Raw genomic sequence first — 8,731 nt, forward strand, 5'->3', positions numbered from 1 at the left:
AATGGTAATTGTGGCTCTGGAAACTGCAGCCCAGAAGATTTCCACAGACGAGCGTTCAAACCATCTCCTCAAATCTTTTAGCCATGAGTTCTGGCGTCTTCCTACTGATATTTTCCCTTGCACTTTGCCCTCTATTATGAGGCGCAGTATATCGTATCTACCACCTCTCATCACATGACTCAGGTATTGCATTTTTCTTTCCTTGATGGTGTTCAGTATCTCTTTTTGTTTCTGCATGCGCCGGAGTACTTCATTGTTGGTGATCCTTTGTACCCATGAGATTCGCAGCATCCGTCTGTAATATACATTTCGAAGGCTTCTATTCTCTTCTCGGTCTGTGAATCCAGTGTTCAGCTCTCACATCCATAGAGTAACACAGAGAAGACGTAGCATCTGGCCATTCGAGTTCTGAGATCCGCACTGAGGTCTCTTTTTGTAAAAAATGATTTCATTCTCACGAAGATTTTTCTCGCTTGCTCAATTCTTGAAAATATTTCTCTTTTCGGGTCGCACTGACTATTGATGTTAGCTCCTAAATACTTTATTGAGGTCACTTGTTCGATTGTTTGTCCCTTGACACGCAGGTGTGCATTTATTGGAGTCTTAGAAAAGACCAATAGTTTGGTCTTGGAGACATTGAGATGCAGTCCAAACATCTCACTATAGTGGACTACGGAATCTATAATGCTTTGCAGTTCTTGTATATCGTTGGCTATTATAACCGTATCATCGGCATATCTGATATTGTTTATTGGGATTCCATTGAACTTGATTCCGCCCTGGATTCGATCCAGTGCTTCTCTAAATATAGTCTCCGAGTACAGGTTAAACAGGAGCGGAGACAAGACGCAACCCTGCCGAACACCCCGTCTGATTTGTATATCTTCCGATGTTGACTGCTTCATCTCAACTACCGCCGTTTGATGCCAATAAAGTTCTGATATGAAACGTAGGTCTTGTTCGTCAACTCCGGTTGTTCTTAGAATTTTGATCATCTTCTGATGATTAACACAGTCGAACGCCTTACGATAGTCTATGAAGCATGCAAATACATACACATTCATGTCTCTACACCTCTGTGTCATTACATTGAGGGAGAAGAGTGCTTCACGCGTTCCGAGTCCGTTTCTGAAGCTAAACTGGGTGTTGTCCGTGTGATTTTCGCACTTCTTGTAGATTCGAGTGTGGATGATTCTAAGAAAGGTTTTGAGGACATGGGACATAAGACTTATCATCCTATAGTCATGACATTGTGAGGCGTTGGGTTTCTTTGGCAGGGTTACGAATGTTGATTTAAGCCAATCTGACGGTATTTTGCTTGAGCTATATAATTTGTTAAGTAATGCTGTTACCAAATCTAGACTTCTGCTTTCGTTATCTGCAATGAGTTTAAGTATTTCAACGTTTATTTTATCGGGGCCGGTAGCTTTTCCTCTTTTCTGCGCTTTTATTGCATGAACAACTTCGTCTTTGGTTATTGCTGGAGCCTTTTCATTCAGTATGTGATCTATTGGTGGTGGGGAACAGGGTCTGTCGCATCATTAAAAAGTGTTTCGATATATTCTTTCCATTTCACAAGCTTAGCTCTTAGAATTATCTCGTTGTTATCGTTTCTTAGGATTGTTTCTTGATGTTTTCTGTGTCTGTTTGTAAATTCTTTCACTTTTTTATGAACATTGAAGGTGTCATACTTTGCTTGTAGTTGCTCTATTTCTTGACATTTTGTTGACATCCAGATCTCTTTCTCTTCCCGGCACTTTTTCCTAATAATCCCATTTAAACGTTTGTATTCTATCGGATTTGCCTTCTGCTTCCGTCTGTCATCCATGAGGTCTAGTATTTCCTGTGTCATCCATTCCTGCTTTTTGTTGGTTGCCGTGAATCCAATATCTTTTTCCCGGATATTTGTTATTCTAGTTCTTAAATCATTCCATGTCTTTTCGACATCCTCTTCCCGTACTGGTACCTCTACCATTATTTCTAGTTCTTTTTCGATCTTAGAACTGATCTCTTTCTTTTTCTCGGGGTTGTTCAATAGTGCGATTAAAAAATAGCTTGAGTCAAAAGATTTATTTAGAATTGAAGAAAGAAAATCATCTTTGGTTAAAAGTTACTTTTTTTAAATAATACATGTATTTTTAGTTGCCTAATAACATATTATATGTATTGAAATTTGAGAGAAAAAAACACTCTTTTTACAAAATTAAAAGGTCTTTATTTTTGGTCATTAGTTGTTGATATAGCTAAAGTCTCTCCTACAGAGGTTACATGTCTGCCATTTTAACAAGCAGGTTAACAATAATTTCAGCCATTTTTTGAATGTCATCTGTCGAAATCTTCCGTTTAAATTGTTCTTCTATACAATCGTATTCTATTCGAAAAAAAAAAATAGTTTTAGCTTTTAACCGTGTTAAAATATCGAAATTTAGTCAAAATAATTTATTATACGTAATATACATCATTCAGCAAAAGCAATACCGAACATTATGAGTTGTCATAGGTAGGAATGATGCTCTATTTCTAAGGAAAATTTGATAATATAATAATAATTAATAATTTTGTATTATATAGCGTTCAACGCCTTGGGAGTAGCAAGGTACAGCTTGCCATACTATTAATTATAATCTGTTAAATACACTAAAAATAAAATAAATATAGTTTGTCCACTAAAACTGTCCTATAATGCACTTAATACACGGAAAACTATATAAAATAATTTGTAACAGGTTGTTAATTTGTTTATTACTCGCGGCAAGGGCTTTATGTTTGAAATATGGCAACCTCGGCCCGCTCGTCGATAGACGACGCGACGCGACGGGACGAGTCGGCAGAAAACCCTGTAAGTGCATGCGTTCTCAATAGGCAGTGTTGCCATTCTGTTCCCCTATAAGTAACTATCCAGTTAACAACCTGTATATGTTGCCATATTATTAAGATATTATGTCTTTTACTAAAAATTAAAAAGAAAACAATATGATTTTCTAAAAATTCCAAATTAAAAATAAAATGCCGTTTGGGATATCAATATACAGGGTGAGTCTTAAAAAATTGTAAATATTTTTAGGGGTAGTATATTTCGACCCCAGAAACACGTCTATGAGTTTTTTTCGCGAAAAAAAATGAAAATTTAGTTTTCTTTGATTTTCTTTTATTTTTAGTTAAAAAACATATTACTATATATATATGATAATATGGCAACATAGGTAGTAGTATTATATAGAAATATACAAGCAAGAAAACCCAGAAAAGGTCCAGTGGTTCTCAAAATTTAAACGAAAAATCAATCTTTTTGGAAAATTTTAAAATAAAATAGGTATATCCGTTATTTTGGACTTATTTGTAAAACGTTAAAGAAAAAATGTGTTTCTTTTATCGAGATCTACCCATTGCCTGGAAACTTATATGGTGAAATTTTGATAAAATAATTTAGTACACACTAAAAACACGGTATGTCGCTAGTGGTAGGAAAAATAATTTTTAGAGGTTACTAGTTTATTTGGTTGCCTGTGATATGCATATACAGGGTGTTTCCTAATTAATCTAAAAAATATAAAATCGTTAGAAAATGAATTAAGGCGGGCTCTTAATAAGTATATTTATTTTTTTCTAGACAACCGTTTGATGAACAAGAAAAACTCAAAAGATCAATTTTGTTGAAAAAGGATGGCCAGTCAAGAAAAAAATATATTTTCTTTAAAAAAGCAGTGGTGTACCATTTATGTTAAGCAAAAAAATCGATTTTTTTAAATTTTAACACCCTGTAGATCAGAAAGGAAGTACTTTAGACCCAATGGTTATATAAAAATTGTTTTAAGAACACATGAGGAATCACACCATAATTTTTTTAGACTAATTCGAAAACACCCTGTATATTGTCAACTTGACAATGACTGCTGATAAATCAAAAAATACATTTTCAGTGAAAAAAGCCTGATTTTCGCAGGAAAAATTTTGATTTTTATTGAATTTGGGCCTGCGTTTGCAAATACTCGTTTGTTTTTTAATTTTCTATCTATCTAAATTTTAAATATCATAGTCAGAAATAGTTTATTATTTATTAACTGTAAAATGGTGTTTTCTTGATATGTTGCATCTCGCAAAGAAGCTAACAAAACTGCAAAAATGTACGTGTTTCCAAAGACGATAAGGTATGTATCTTAGATAAAAGAAAAATATATGATATGTATTCGTTTTGATTTTTTCGTTCGCTTTAAAATCTATAAATCTCGGTCTATTCATTAGACAGCCAGTCGACTTACGATCATTTACATGAAACTCTGTAAAAATAAATAAAAAATAAATTGTAAATATATATTCTTATGTTTTATTAAAGTTACTCTGATATACTAATATATCAGTGTAACTTTAAAAATAAATTCTTTGAATTCAAATATAAACATAAAAAAACATTTACAGCAGAAAAGGCGAAGGCGCTGGGTTAAACGTAGTCTCCACTAAAAACACGGAGGGGCGCTTTGACCCAAAATTTTACTATTAAGTTTCATATCTATCTTAATAGTAGATTATTTTCTTTTATCTATGGATCTACCAGCCCTGAAAATATTTGCACTTATTTAAGACCCACCCTGTATAACCTCCAATAAATTTGCACTTATTCAAGACACCCTGTATAATTATTAATGCTGGTTCACTTTTTCTAGAATAACATATAAACAAGTTGAAAAAGGACTATTTACATCATGCGGGTTTTTTAAGTTATTTAATTATAACTTCCCGGCACTTTTTCCTAATGATCCCATTTAAACGTTTGTATTCTATCGGGTTTGCCTTCTGCTTCCGTCTGTCATCCATGAGGTCTAGTATTTCCTGTGTCATCCATTCCTGCTTTTTGTTGGTTGCCGTGAATCCAATATCTTTTTCCCGGATATTTGTTATTCTAGTTCTTAAATCATTCCATGTCTTTTCGACATCCTCATCCCGTACAGGTACCGCTACCATTTCTAGTTCTTTTTCGATCTTAGAACTGATCTCTTTCTTTTTCTCGGGGTTGTTCAATAGTGCGATTAAAAAATAGCTTGAGTCAAAAGATTTATTTAGAATTGAAGAAAGAAAATCATCTTTGGTTAAAAGTTACTTTTTTTAAATAATACATGTATTTTTAGTTGTCTAATAACATATTATATGTATTGAAATTTGAGAGAAAAAAACACTCTAAAATATTTTTACAAAATTAAAAGGTCTTTATTTTTGGTCATTAGTTGTTGATATTGCTAAAGTCTCTCCTACAGAGGTTACATGTCTGCCATTTTAACAAGCAGGTTAACAATAATTTCAGCCATTTTTTGAATGTCATCTGTCGAAATCTTCCGTTTAAATTGTTCTTCTATACAATCGTATTGTATTCGAAAAAAAAAATAGTTTTTGCTTTTTACCGTGTTAAAATATCGAAACTTAGTCAAAATAATTTATTATACGTAATATACATCATTCAGCAAAAGCAATACCGAACATTATGAGTTGTCATAGGTAGGAATGATGTTCTATTTCTAAGGAAAATTTGATAATATAATAATAATTAATAATTTTGTATTATATAGCGTTCAACGCCTTGGGAGTAGCAAGGTACAGCTTGCCATACTAGAGCCGTTCGGTATACAAAGGAAGGTAATGTGGCTAGCACTACGCTTCAACCGCCTATTATTACCTCAGGATTGTCAATCCCAAGTACTAATTTAAGGCTGAGTCGACCTAGGTACCCAAACTAATTTTATTTTAATAAAAATAGTCGGCTGATGCAGTGCCGGGTGTGGGAATGGAACCCACTACCTTGAGATTGATAGACGAGAGCCTGTACCTCTACGCCACCGGGCACCGGGAAAATTTGATAAATAATTATAAAAAAAATATATAGTTCATTAATTATAATCTGTTAAATACACTAAAACTATATAATAAATATAGTATGTCCACTAAAACTGTCCTATAATGCACTTAATACACGGAAAACTATATAAAATGATTTGTAACAGGTTGTTAATTTGTTTATTACTGGCGGCAAGAGCTTTATGGTTGAAATATGGCAACCTCGGCCCACTCGTCGATAGACGACGCGACGCGACGGGACGAGTCGGCAGAAAACCCTGTAAGTGCATGCGTTCTCAATAGGCAGTGTTGCCATTCTGTTCCCCTATAAGTAACTATCCAGTTAACAACCTGTATATGTTGCCATATTATTAAGATATTATGTCTTTTACTAAAAATTAAATTATTAAGTTTCATATCTATCTTAATAGTAGATTATTTTCTTTTATCTATGGATCTACCAGCCCTGAAAATATTTGCACTTATTTAAGACCCACCCTGTATAACCTCCAATAAATTTGCACTTATTCAAGACACCCTGTATAATTAATGCTGGTTCACTTTTCTAGAATAACATATAAACAAGTTGAAAAGGACTATTTACATCATGCGGGATTTTTTAAGTTATTTAATTATAACTTCCCATTGTTTCTAAAATATAATATTTAATAGTTTTTTTATTATTAGACGCAAAAAAACATACGTGCAGTATTTATTTATGCAATTTTTATTGCATTCGTGTGACGTATTCAGCATAGTGTACTTGGACGTCCTTCAAAAAACACGGCTCAATTTTCTCTTCCATTACCTATTACCATGTGTTTGCCAAAAATAAAATTAAGAATTATGTACACAATATATGCGTTTGTATAGGACATAATTAGTTAATGAATAACTAATTATTAGTCTTGAATCACAGTACGTTTCCGGCTAGGAATAATTTTATTGCGAATGACAAAAATAATATAAATAATTTACAGAATATTTAGGGAAAAATAGATAAATAAAAAAAATTGTCATATAATAAAGAATAATAGGAGATCTAGGTTTTTTTCCAGATATATATACTACGTTTTTATTTTTTAGTAGATGTAGGTGTGGGTTTTGATGTAATCTGTTGTGGTCATTATTCGACCATGTATGGTATTCCAGACAGAGCCGTACTCAGTTTCAATTTCAGATAAATACAATATAATCGAAAAAAAAAAACTGCGTCAGCGATGGTTCTGAAATGATTATCAATGATGATCAATCGATGTTCATTTCCAAACCAGCTGGACGCCGTTTTTTTTTCGTTCATACGTTAATATAAACATAAACAGACAATCCATATATCCTAGGAGCTGACGACATATTTAGAGAACATATTTTAGGCAAGCTAGAATAACTAAAAATGTATAGTTTATTAACTGCTGAACCCAGAATCCTAAGTCTGCCTGGGGGGGTTGGGGGTATTTCGCTTCTGCGCAACCCATAACATTTGCAACAAAATAAATCCAAAAAACATTCTTTAGGCAACTTGAAATTTGTTTATTCTTAAATTTTAGCATCTATTTAACCTAGAAATAAGTATGCCAGACTTTTTCTTCGGGTTTAAAGTGTAACCCGACCATTCCAAATATGTTTAATTATTATACCTGGAAAACATACTTTAGGCATTCTAAAATCTTTACGGCGTGTTTATTAGATGATATTAAAAAATATGTGTTAATTGCCAAACGAATTGAACGGGTTTTAATACTTGCCTGACGCGAATAAAGATTTTAAATGAGCGGGATAAGAATGTCTTATGAGTATCTATAAGCGCGAGAAAAATAGTTTATTGAGACCCGTGGGTAGCCGATGCGGCTGACGTAACAGCGTTTTGGAGTCGTAAAAATTAAAAAAAACTAACTAATATTGAATAAATAAAAAAAAACATTTTTTAATAAAAATGTATGATTGAAATCCTTTCAATAAGAAGGCTTTTTAATTTAAGTATTTCGTATCTGAAAGAATAAAAAGACGAATAATTATATAAAAATTAGCATAATATAAAATATATTTTTTTCAAACGTCACAAAAGTATAATTATTATTATACTTTTGTGACATATTATATTATTCTTAATTTTTGCGACCTGATTGACAATATAAAAAAGTCATTTTAACGCCTAAGCATAGCTTATTTTGAATCTATTTAGGAAGATTAACAATGGTACTTTAATAAAATTCCAGGATACTTATTTTTTTAGCACTGTACATGGTACTCTTTTGTCGGGACTACGTTTTCTGGTAAAACCACTTCTTTAAATTTTAAACCATGTTGTTGGCGCACTTTTAAAAATTCTTTGCATTTTTGTAGTCTGCCTTCATCTAAAACAATAACTTTGTCACTAGTAACTTTTTTACAAACTACACAACTTAAATGTTTTTTATCCATTGTGATTTAGTATAGTTAGTAGCGAAATTAGTAGTTACTAAAATATTTATTTGCAGTAATTATTCTAAACTATTTACACTATGCACATCAATATTTAATTTATAAATACATATTTGTACATGGTAACTTAATTCCAACAAAAATAATCTCTGAATTAAAAGCCTGCAAATAATTGAAATGAAACCGAAAAAAAATTGTTTTTATGAAAATTTGAAGTACTCCAAAATACTGTTTACGTCAGCCGCATCGGCTGCCGACGGGTCTCAATAAACCATAGCAATAAACTTCCTTCTCGCGCTTATATAAGATACTCATAAGACTTTTTTGTCGCGCTCATTTAAAATCTTTATTCGCGTCTGGCAAGTATTAAATCCCATTGAACTCGTCTGGCAATTAACACATATTTTTTAATATCATCTAATAAACAAGCTATGGGTTGCGCAGTAGCGAAATACCCCCAACCCCCCAGCCAGACTTAGGATTCTGG

The sequence above is a fragment of the Sitophilus oryzae genome, unplaced genomic scaffold (genome assembly GCF_002938485.1).
Source record: "Sitophilus oryzae breed Bouriz unplaced genomic scaffold, Soryzae_2.0 scaffold_360_pilon_pilon, whole genome shotgun sequence".
In the NCBI taxonomy this organism is placed as follows: domain Eukaryota; kingdom Metazoa; phylum Arthropoda; class Insecta; order Coleoptera; family Curculionidae; genus Sitophilus; species Sitophilus oryzae.